Here is an 11,658-nt window from a genome sequence, read left to right as displayed (position 1 = left end):
CTAATCAAAGTGTGAAACAATTCACTGCTGTTGTTGCTCTCTCATCTCTGGCAGCTTTACCGGGAATGTTGCCGTTCCTTAGCGTTCCTAACAGCAGACTGGAATAACGAATACATACTGTTGAATGCTGTGAACTTCAGTCACACCCGTTGCTGACAGGTGTATAAAATTGAGCACACCGCCCATGCAATCTCCATAGACAAACATTGGCAGTAGAATGGCCTTTCTGAAGAGCTCAGTGACTTTCAACGTGGCAACGTCATAGGATGTCACCTTTCCAACAAGTCAGATCTTCACATTTCTGCCCCGGTCAACAGTAAGTGCTGTTATTGTGGAAAAGTCTAGGAGAAACAACGGCTCAGCAGCGAAGTGGTAGGCCGCACAAGCTAACAGAACGGGACCGGCGAGTGATGAAGCAAGTAGCACGTAAAAATCGTCTGTCCTCGGTTCCAACACTCACTACTGAGTTCCAAACTGCCTCTGGAAGCAACGTCAGCACAAGAACTGTTCGTCAGGGAGCTTCATGAAATGGGTCTCCATGGCGGAGCAGCCGCACACAAGGCTAACATCACCATGCACAATGCCAAGTGCCGGCTGGAGTGGTGTAAATCTTGGCTCCATTGGACTCTGGAGCAGTGGAAAAGCATTCTCTGGAGTGATGAATCATGCTTCACCATCTGGCAGTCCAACGGACGAATCTGGGTTTGGTCGATACCAGGAGAACGCTACCTGACCCAATGCATAGCGCCAACTGTAAAGTTTGGTGGATGAATAATGGTCTAGGTCTGTTTTTCATGGTTCGGGCCCTTAGTTCCAGTGAATGGAAATCTTAACACCACAGTATACAATGACATTCTAGACGATTCTGTGCTTCCAACTTTGTGGCAACAGTTTTGGGAAGACCCGCTCCTGTTTCATCATGACAATGCCCCCGTGCCCAAAGTGAGGTCCATACAAAAATGGTTTGTCAACATCGGTGTGGAAGAACTTGACTGGCCTGCACAGAGCCCTGACCTCAACCCCTATCGAACACCTTTGTGATGTATTGAAACGCAGACTGCGAGCCAGGCCTAATCGCCCAACATCAGTGCCCCGACCTCACTAATGCTCTTGTGGCCGAATGGAAGCAAGTCCCCGCAGCAATGTTCCAACATCTAGTGGGAAACCTTCCCAGAAGAGTGGAGGCTGTTATAGAAGCAATGTTCCAACATCTAGTGGAAAACCTTCCCAGAAGAGTGGAGGCTATTACAGCAGCAAAGGGGAGACCAACTCCAAAATTAATGCCAATGATTTTACAATGAGATGTCCATGTTGTGTAACACAGGAGCAGATATCTATTTAATTCTGATGCTCTGCCCAAACTGTGCCCTCTCCCTCTCCCCAACCGCTGACATCAGAAGCCTACAAGTCTCCAGACACTTGGCCTGGCTGACAGGGGGCACCACGGACAAGTCTCCAGACACATGGCCTGGCTAGCAGAGGGCACCATGGACAAGCTAAGACGGGCACAGTGAACAGGGTGCAGGAGTAAGAGCCTTACGGTCTCTGAGATACTTTAATTGGGATTTAGGTGGCTGTAACAATACTGCAGGCTTCAAATACAACTCAGTGATGTCAGAGTCGGGTGGCGGTGTGTGCTGTGTGTACGGGGTTGATTGTTTTAGGCTGAGCGGGTTTGGCTGAACGCTGGGAAAAGGAAATCCCTTGTTTGGGGTGGCAGCCATGTTATTAAGGACTGGTTGTTCTGTTGTGCTGCGTTGGTACAAGGTACAGTCAGGAGTTCTATAATGCTAATACGTCATCGCTACAGTTATCAAACACGTTTGTTGTGCTGCAGTGGTTGATTGACTGATCGATCGGTTGATTCATTAATTTATTTATTTTTCTTCAATATCTGGTTTATTGATTGATTGTATTTTGAATGATTGCATTGGTTGGTTTATTGCATTTAACAATGAAACAATGACCTGGATAAGATTAAATAATGGCATTAACCGTAGTAAAAAATAGCCTTCATGTCAGTGTGTAAAACCTCTATGTTCTCTCAGTGTTTATTGGTCAATAATCTCGCTAACGTCCGGTAAACGGCGTGTTTTTGCAGAACTACCTGACCACAAACATCAATAACCGACAGTTTTCACCCCAACGTGTTTCAAAATCACTTCTGACTTTGTTTAGCAACACGTTGGTTGGGATTTCAAAAGCCGTAGAGGGCAGTTAGTTGTACTACTGAGGTTACTGTGTTGCACATGAACGAAGGCATCCAAATGGCAACCCCCAGCTAGCACATTTGGTTCCTTGGAAGTAGTGGAAATGTACGTTTTTGGTTTCCTGTGAGTTCTGGGTTTCCTGACCGGTAAAAACAGAACAGTTTTTTTTAAAGTTCTGAGAACGGAAGTGAACTTGTTCGCTTGTTCTGGGAACATACATTATTTTTTAGGTTGCATTGAGGTTCTGAGAATGTTTTACTCTGGTTCCAGGGAGGTTCTGAAAATGTTTTGAGAAGGTTTTACTCTGGTTCCAGGGATGTTCTGAGAATGTTTTAATATGGTTCCAGGGATGTTCTGAGAATGTTTTACTCTGGTTCCAGGGATGTTCTGAGAATGTTTTACTCTGGTTCCAGGGATGTTCTGAGAATGTTTTAATATGGTTCCAGGGATGTTCTGAGAATGTTTTACTCTGGTTCCAGGGATGTTCTGAGAATGTTTTAATATGGTTCCAGGGATGTTCTGAGAATGTTTTACTCTGGTTCCAGGGAGGTTCTGAGAATGTTTTACTATGGTTCCAGGGAGGTTCTGAGAATGTTTTACTCTGGTTCCAGGGAGGTTCTGAAAATGTTTTACTCTGGTTCCAGGGAGGTTCTGAGAATGTTTTACTCTGGCTCCAGGGAGATTCTGAGAATGTTTCACTATGGTTCCAGGGAGGTTCTGAGAATGTTTTACTCTGCTTCCAGGGAGGTTCTGAGAACGTTCTGAGAATGTTTTAATATGGTTCCAGGGAGGTTCTGAGAATGTTTTACTCTGGTTCCAGGGAGGTTCTGAGAATGTTTTACTCTGGTTCCAGGGATGTTCTGAGAATGTTCTACTCTGGTTCCTTGAAAGTTTTCCTCTGAGGTTTTATTAACACTCTGAGAATGTAAATTATATTTTATTTAGAGTTTGTTTGTTATAACTTCCTTATAGAACTTTCCCTGAATGTTTCAGTAAGACTTAATAGCACTGCTTAGTTTGGGTTAACAACTCCCAGCACAGATCGGACACATGGAGAATCATTTCCTGAGGCATTAGTCACGCAAACACACATGTATGTTTTTATTGTGACACGGCATCAGTGAGATCCAAACCTATAATATCGTGTTCTCTGTCCGTGGAATTAGTCCACTGTGCCACCAGGATGGAGCTGGCACGCCATGTTTTATATGGATACAAAACTGTTCAGTTTAGTCAATTCTACTAGACTCCATTTTTAAAATGTATTTTATTTCACCTTTCTTTAACCAGGTAGACCAGATCACCTTTATTTAACCAGGTAGACCAGATCACCTTTATTTAACCAGGTAGACCAGATCACCTTTGTTTAACCAGGTAGACCAGATCACCTTTATTTAACCAGGTAGACCAGATCACCTTTATTTAACCAGGTAGACCAGATCACCTTTATTTAACCAGGTAGACCAGATCACCTTTATTTAACCAGGTAGACCAGATCACCTTTATTTAACCAGGTAGGCCAGATCACCTTTATTTAACCAGGTAGACCAGATCACCTTTATTTAACCAGGTAGGCCAGATCACCTTTATTTAACCAGGTAGACCAGATCACCTTTATTTAACCAGGTAGACCAGATCACCTTTATTTAACCAGATAGACCAGATCACCTTTATTTAACCAGGTAGACCAGATCACCTTTATTTAAGCAGGTAGACCAGATCACCTTTATTTAACCAGATAGACCAGATCACCTTTATTTAACCAGGTAGACCAGATCACCTTTATTTAACCAGGTAGACCAGATCACCTTTATTTAACCAGGTAGACCAGATCACCTTTATTTAACCAGGTAGACCAGATCACCTTTATTTAACCAGGTAGACCAGATCACCTTTATTTAACCAGGTAGACCAGATCACCTTTATTTAACCAGGTAGACCAGATCACCTTTTATTTAACCAGGTAGACCAGATCACCTTTATTTAACCAGGTAGGCCAGATCACCTTTATATAACCAGGTAGACCAGATCACCTTTATTTAACCAGGTAGACCAGATCACCTTTATTTAACCAGGTAGACCAGATCACCTTTATTTAACCAGGTAGACCAGATCACCTTTATTTAACCAGGTAGGCCAGATCACCTTTATTTAACCAGGTAGACCAGATCACCTTTATTTAACCAGGTAGACCAGATCACCTTTATTTAACCAGGTAGGCCAGATCACCTTTATTTAACCAGGTAGACCAGATCACCTTTATTTAACCAGGTAGACCAGATCACCTTTATTTAACCAGGTAGACCAGATCACCTTTATTTAACCAGGTAGACCAGATCACCTTTATTTAACCAGGTAGGCCAGATCACCTTTATTTAACCAGGTAGACCAGATCACCTTTATTTAACCAGGTAGGCCAGATCACCTTTATTTAATCAGGTAGACCAGATCACCTTTATTTAACCAGGTAGACCAGATCACCTTTATTTAACCAGGTAGACCAGATCACCTTTATTTAACCAGGTAGACCAGATCACCTTTATTTAACCAGGTAGGCCAGATCACCTTTATTTAACCAGGTAGACCAGATCACCTTTATTTAACCAGGTAGACCAGATCACCTTTATTTAACCAGGTAGGCCAGATCACCTTTATTTAACCAGGTAGACCAGATCACCTTTATTTAACCAGGTAGGCCAGATCACCTTTATTTAACCAGGTAGACCAGATCACCTTTATTTAACCAGGTAGACCAGATCACCTTTATTTAACCAGGTAGGCCAGATCACCTTTGTTTAACCAGGTAGACCAGATCACCTTTATTTAACCAGGTAGACCAGATCACCTTTATTTAACCAGGTAGGCCAGATCACCTTTATTTAACCAGGTAGACCAGATCACCTTTATTTAACCAGGTAGACCAGATCACCTTTATTTAACCAGGTAGACCAGATCACCTTTATTTAACCAGGTAGACCAGATCACCTTTATTTAACCAGGTAGGCCAGTTGAGAACAAGTTCTCATTTACAATTGCGACCTGGCCAAGATAAAGCAAAGCAGTGCAACAAAAACAACAACACAGAGTTACACATAAACAGACGTACAGTCAATAACACAATAGAAAAGTCCATATACAGTGAGTGCAAATGGCGTGAGGAGGTAAAGCAATAAATAGGCCATAGTAGAGAAGTAATTACAATTTAGCAAATTAATACTGGAGTGATAGATGAGCAGATGATGATGTGCAAGTAGAAATACTGGAGTGATAGATGTACAGATGATGATGTGCAAGTAGAAATACTGGAGTGATAGATGTACAGATGATGATGTGCAAGTAGAAATACTGGTGTGCAAAAGAGTAAATAAAAAGTAAATAAAAACAATATGGGGATGAGGTAGGTGGTTGGATGGACTATTTCAAAGGAAACAGACGCTCATTGGTTAACTTCATGTACGGCCAATTAGTGGGCGTGGCCAACACACCTGAACACACTTCTTAATTAAGAAAGAGGATATGGAGAGTCTTGTTGATGCTGAGAACAGAACGTTCAGGTTTTTAAATAACATTCTTAGAACATTCTCTGAATGGTTCTAACAATTTCTTGTGTTCTTTTGTTGTTGTTACGGAACCTTTTCTTAACGTTCTCGGAATGTTTCTAACATTTTCTTGTGTTCTTTTGTTGTTGTTACGGAACCTTTTCTCAACGTTCTCGGAACAATTTGAAAACATGACTTCAAATAGAACCACGAGGAAACCTGTAGGAAACGTTATGCTGAAGTATTGAAAATCCCACAGGAGAACGTGGTTGTTCTCTGAATTATTTGAGAACATTCCCAATGTCAAACCAGTTGGAGAACAGTCCTAGAACATTACAAAAAATGCCAATTAAATGGAACAATATTTGACATTTTAGGAAAGGTTATGTTAAAGTAATGAAACGCCAAGAAAAAAATATATATTCTTCCCAGTTCCTTAAAGGTGCTGAGAATGTTCCCGAAGCCAAGCAACGATCCTGCACCATTCCCAGGAAGTTGTGGGAAGATGAACTTCCAAACTGCTGATGGTTCGTATTGTTTCAGTGTTTTCTTTAGAGTGCTGAATCCATCCAATGTCCCCAGAGTCCGTCTGTAAGCCAGCCAAACATGTTGGACGGTCTTATAGTCAGGATGGAACAGCCAGACTAGAGGTACCCTTGGACAAACGTTTAAACCCTGGGATTGGTTTCAGATGGAGGTTTGATACACAAAGCTGCACACTCAGAACAGATCAACAGTTCAACAGATCAACTTCCAAAACCTAAAGCCCTAAAACAACCTGGATACGTGGTCACCTCTCTCCCTGTTTTACCAGGCTGAGGTTCTGCTCTACGTTCTACTATAGATGGTACGTGTTAACCTCTCTCCCTGTTTTACCAGGCTGAGGTTCTACTGTAGATGGTATGTGGTAACCTCTCTCCCTGTTTTACCAGGCTGAGGTCCTGCTCTACGTTCTACTATAGATGGTATGTGGTAACCTCTCTCCCTGTTTTACCAGGCTGAGGTTCTACGTTCTACTGTAGATGGTATGTGGTAACCTCTCTCCCTGTTTTACCAGGCTGAGGTTCTGCTCTACGTTCTACTATAGATGGTATGTGGTAACCTCTCTCCCTGTTTTACCAGGCTGAGGTCCTGCTCTACGTTCTACTATAGATGGTATGTGGTAACCTCTCTCCCTGTTTTACCAGGCTGAGGTCCTGCTCTACGTTCTACTATAGATGGTACGTGGTAACCTCTCTCCCTGTTTTACCAGGCATACCCTGAGGCTCTGCTCTACTTCAGTGGCTAGGCTAACTAACTCTCACTGAGGACTCTCATGCTACGCTAGGCTAACTAACTCGCACTGAGGACTCTCATGCTACGCTAGGCTAACTAACTCTCACTGAGGAGACTCTCATGCTACGCTAGGCTAACTAACTCTCACTGAGAAGATTCTCATGCTACGCTAGGCTAACTAACTCTCACTGAGAAGATTCTCATGCTACGATAGGCTAACTAACTCTCACTGAGAAGATGCTCATGCTACGCTAGGCTACGCTAACTAACTCTCACTGAGAAGATTCTCATGCTATGCTCACTCTCACTGAGGAGACTCTCATGCTAGGCTAGGCTATGCTATGCTAGTTCAGTTGGTAGATCATGACGTTTGCAACGCCAGGATAATGAGTTCAATGGCTCTGGATAAAAGCCTCTGCTAAATGGCATTTATTATATAATAATTACTAAGCACCAGAAGCCTAGTGATCCAGCATCATAATGGACCTTTGTCCCAGTTCAGCTGATTCAGTGATCCTCCACTTGGTCATACGCCTCGGTCTGCTCTGCAAACACTTGACCCCTGACCTCTGTCAGAGAGAAGAAAACAGCCACCAAGAGGTATGGTGCAGCTGCAGAGAGAGAGAGAGAGAGAGAGAGAGAGAGAGAGAGAGAGAGAGAGAGAGAGAGAGAGAGAGAGAGAGAGAGAGAGAGAGAGAGAGAGAGAGAGAGAGAGAGAGAGAGAGAGAGAGAGAGAGAGAGAGAGAGAGAGAGAGACAGCGACAGAGACAGAGACAGAGATAGAGACAGAGACAGAGATAGAGAGGGAGAGATACAGAGAGAGATACACAGAGAGAGATACAGAGAGAGAGATAGAGAGAGAGATACAGAGAGCGAGAGAGCAGGGATCATCTGAGGAGGGAGTGAGAGAGAGAGAGAGAGAGAGAAAGAGTGAGAGAGAGAGAGAGAGAGCAGGGGTCATCTGAGGAGAGAGAGAGAGAGAAAGAGTGAGAGAGAGAGAGAGACAGAGAGAGAGAGAGAGAGAGAGAGAGAGAGCAGGGGTTATCTGAGGAGAGAGATTTGCCGCAGCAGCAGCAGCAGGTCTGTGATCAGGGCCTGTAATCTCAAAGAGTCTCAGAGTGGAAGAGCGGATCAACTCCGGTCCTGGAAGGAATATTCACTTCTGGTTTTCATTTTCTCTTTCTAATCAACTCTCTTTCTTCAGACCTGTGACACTTAAGCTGCACGTACACAGGCAGCCAAATTTCAGATACTTGTTTCACTAATAGTTATTTTAACCAATCAGATGAGCTCTGAAAAAAAATCTGATGTGAAAAGATCTGATGTGATTGGGCAAAAGACCAATTAGTGGAACAAATATCAGAATTTGAGTGCATGTGTAAACGCAGCCCAGGTGAGTCAAAGATGATGTATTATATATTGAAAGATAGTCGAGTGACAGCTCTAGCAATGGAAATACATGTACTGGAAGATGGAAGGCAGGCGGGAGGATGCCCGGGAGGAGGCGAGATTAGGTGGGACCATTCTAGCCAATGAGAGGGCAGATACATGTGTGAACAAATGGCACAACTGCGATGTAGTCAGTTTTGTTTTTGTCTTGTTACTGAAATCCCACTTGCGCCCATTTACATCGGTACATTCGTGACAACTTACCCACTGGGCACAAACGACAATTCCACTTCTATTACACGTTGGTTTAACGTCATTTCATTTAAATGACATGGAAACAACGTTGATTCGACCAGTTTGAGCCCAGTGGGTAAATGTTACAAAATGCATTTTCGATCAAATAAGCTCTTATTTAGCAGTTAAATGTTTTGTTTACCAAATTCAACACTCTTTCATTGACCTCCATACAAACATTCCTCACTTCGTGGTCTTGTTTTCGTGGACAGATTTTGGGCGGAGTAAACTCTCTTGCTTCGCCTCTTCCTCTTTGAGTGACTGGACTCTCTGGTCAATCAGAGACAATAATCAATTATCTACCTCATAGAAAAGAAAACTAGCAGCACTGTTGAATACCCCTGGAGGGATGAGGGTAGATGTTACTGTTGAATACCCCTGGAGGGATGAGGGTAGATGTTACTGTTGAATACCCCTTGGCTGTTACTGTTGTATTGTTGAATACCCCTGAAGGGATGAGGAGAGATGTTACTGTTGTATTGTTGAATACCCCTGAAGGGATGAGGATAGATGTTACTGTTGTATTGTTGAATACCCATGAAGGGATGAGGATAGATGTTACTGTTGTATTGTTGAACACCCCTGAAGGGATGAGGATAGATGTTACTGTTGTATTGTTGAATACCCCATGAAGGGATGAGGGTAGCTGTTACTGTTGAATACCCCTGAAGGGATGAGGATAGCTGTTACTGTTGAATACCCCATGAAGGGATGAGGGTAGCTGTTACTGTTGAATACCCCTGAAGGGATGAGGGTAGCTGTTACTGTTGAATACCCCATGAAGGGATGAGGGTAGATGTTACTGTTGAATTTCCATGAAGGGATGAGGATAGATGTTACTGTTGTACAGGAAGGGGGGTGAATGAGCCAATTGTAAGCTGGGGATGATTAGGTGACCGTGATGGTATGAGGGCCAGTGGTTGATGTGTGGCCCAGCGAGAGGCTGCTCCTCAAACAGTGTTGATGTGTGGCCCAGCGAGAGGCTGCTCCTCGAACAGTGTTTGTGTGTGGCCCAGCGAGAGGCTGCTCCTCGAACAGTGTTGATGTGTGGCCCAGCGAGAGGCTGCTCCTCGAACAGTGTTGATGTGTGGCCCAGCGAGAGACTGCTCCTCGAACAGTGTTGATGTGTGGCCCAGCGAGAGGCTGCTCCTTAACCAGTGTTGATGTGTGGCCCAGCGAGAGGCTGCTCCTCCAACAGTGTTGATGTGTGGCCCAGCGAGAGGCTGCTCCTCAAACAGTGTTGATGTGTGGCCCAGCGAGAGGCTGCTCCTCGAACAGTGTTTGTGTGTGGCCCAGCGAGAGGCTGCTCCTCGAACAGTGTTGATGTGTGGCCCAGCGAGAGGCTGCTCCTCGAACAGTGTTGATGTGTGGCCCAGCGAGAGACTGCTCCTCGAACAGTGTTGATGTGTGGCCCAGCGAGAGGCTGCTCCTTAACCAGTGTTGATGTGTGGCCCAGCGAGAGGCTGCTCCTCCAACAGTGTTGATGTGTGGCCCAGCGAGAGGCTGCTCCTTAACCAGTGTTGATGTGTGGCCCAGCGAGAGGCTGCTCCTCCAACAGTGTTGATGTGTGGCCCAGCGAGAGGCTGCTCCTCAACCAGTGTTGATGTGTGGCCCAGCGAGAGGCTGCTCCTCAAACAGTGTTGATGTGTGGCCCAGCGAGAGGCTGCTCCTCCAACAGTGTTGATGTGTGGCCCAGCAAGAGGCTGCTCCTCAAACAGTGTTGAGTATAATATAGTGTAATAAGTGGTCCTATAAGCCCAGACATTTCTATCTGCAATGAAAGCAGAGTTTTGATGGCTGCTGCTAAAAAGAGGAGGGTCCCAGTTTTTTTTAGTGCTACCAGATTTATTTCTCAGCTGCTCATATTAACTGCATTGCTCCACTATAAAACCAGAGTCTCCCAGCAGGCTGGAAAAGGGAACCTTTGGGGAAAGCGCAGCCTCCATTCGCTTTTCCAGTGCATACAGATGAAATGTATTTTTCTCCCTGCGCCTGTTTCCCTGACCATTTGATAATGGCCCGTTATAAATCTAAACTCATTTCACACATGTATTAGTAAAGACAAGTTTAAATTGAGAATCGTCTGACGGAGGAGAATGTTATCACTTGATGAGAGAGGGTATAGGACCTGTTTCAAATGATCACTTAAAAAAAAATACTCAACACAGAATAGCCACTTCATGTGCGCACTCACTGGGGAATGTCCTTTCTCTTTTATTCAGCTAAGTTCAATTATACTCTTCTTACTATAAAATATAAAATAGTAGCATGGGATTCATAAGCATATCTTTTGTTGTTGTTGTTGTTGTCTTTTTTTTTCTGGGGGGGGGGGGGGGTACTTTTGACCCCATTTTCGTGATATCCAATTGGCTGATACAGTCTTGCTGCAACGCCTGTACGTTCTCGGGAGAGGCGAAGGTTGAGAGCCACACGTCCTCCGAAATCTGACCCTGCCGAGCCACACTGCTTCTTGACACACTGCTCGCTTAACCCGGAAGCCAGCCGCACCAATGTGTCGGAGGAAACACTGTACCAGCTGGTGACCGAAGTCAGCTTGCAGGGCGCCCGGCCCGACACAAGGAGTCGCTAGAGTGTATTGGGACAAGGAAATCCCGGCCGGCCTAACCCCTCCCTCCCTCCCTCCCTCCCTCCCTCCCTCCCTCCCTCCCTCCCTCCCTCTTCTGTGGAGCCCTCAGCCGATGACAACCCCTCCCTCCCTCCAACCCCTCCCCCTTCCCCCTCACCCCACCTACCTCCCCTCCACCCCCCTCCCTCCCTCTACACCCCCCTCCCTCCAACCCCTCCCTCCCTCCACACCCTCCCAACCCTCCCTCCCTCCAACCCCTCCTGCTTCACCCATCCCTCCATCCCCTCCCCCTCCCTCCAACCCCTCCCTCCCTCCTCCCTCCCTCCCCTCCCCCTCCCCCTCCCTCCAACCCTCACTCCCTCCT

This window comes from Oncorhynchus clarkii, chromosome 26, assembly GCF_045791955.1.
Source record: "Oncorhynchus clarkii lewisi isolate Uvic-CL-2024 chromosome 26, UVic_Ocla_1.0, whole genome shotgun sequence".
NCBI lineage: Eukaryota > Metazoa > Chordata > Actinopteri > Salmoniformes > Salmonidae > Oncorhynchus > Oncorhynchus clarkii.
The sequence above is the reverse complement of the archived record's forward strand: the minus strand, read 5'-3'. Positions refer to the sequence as shown.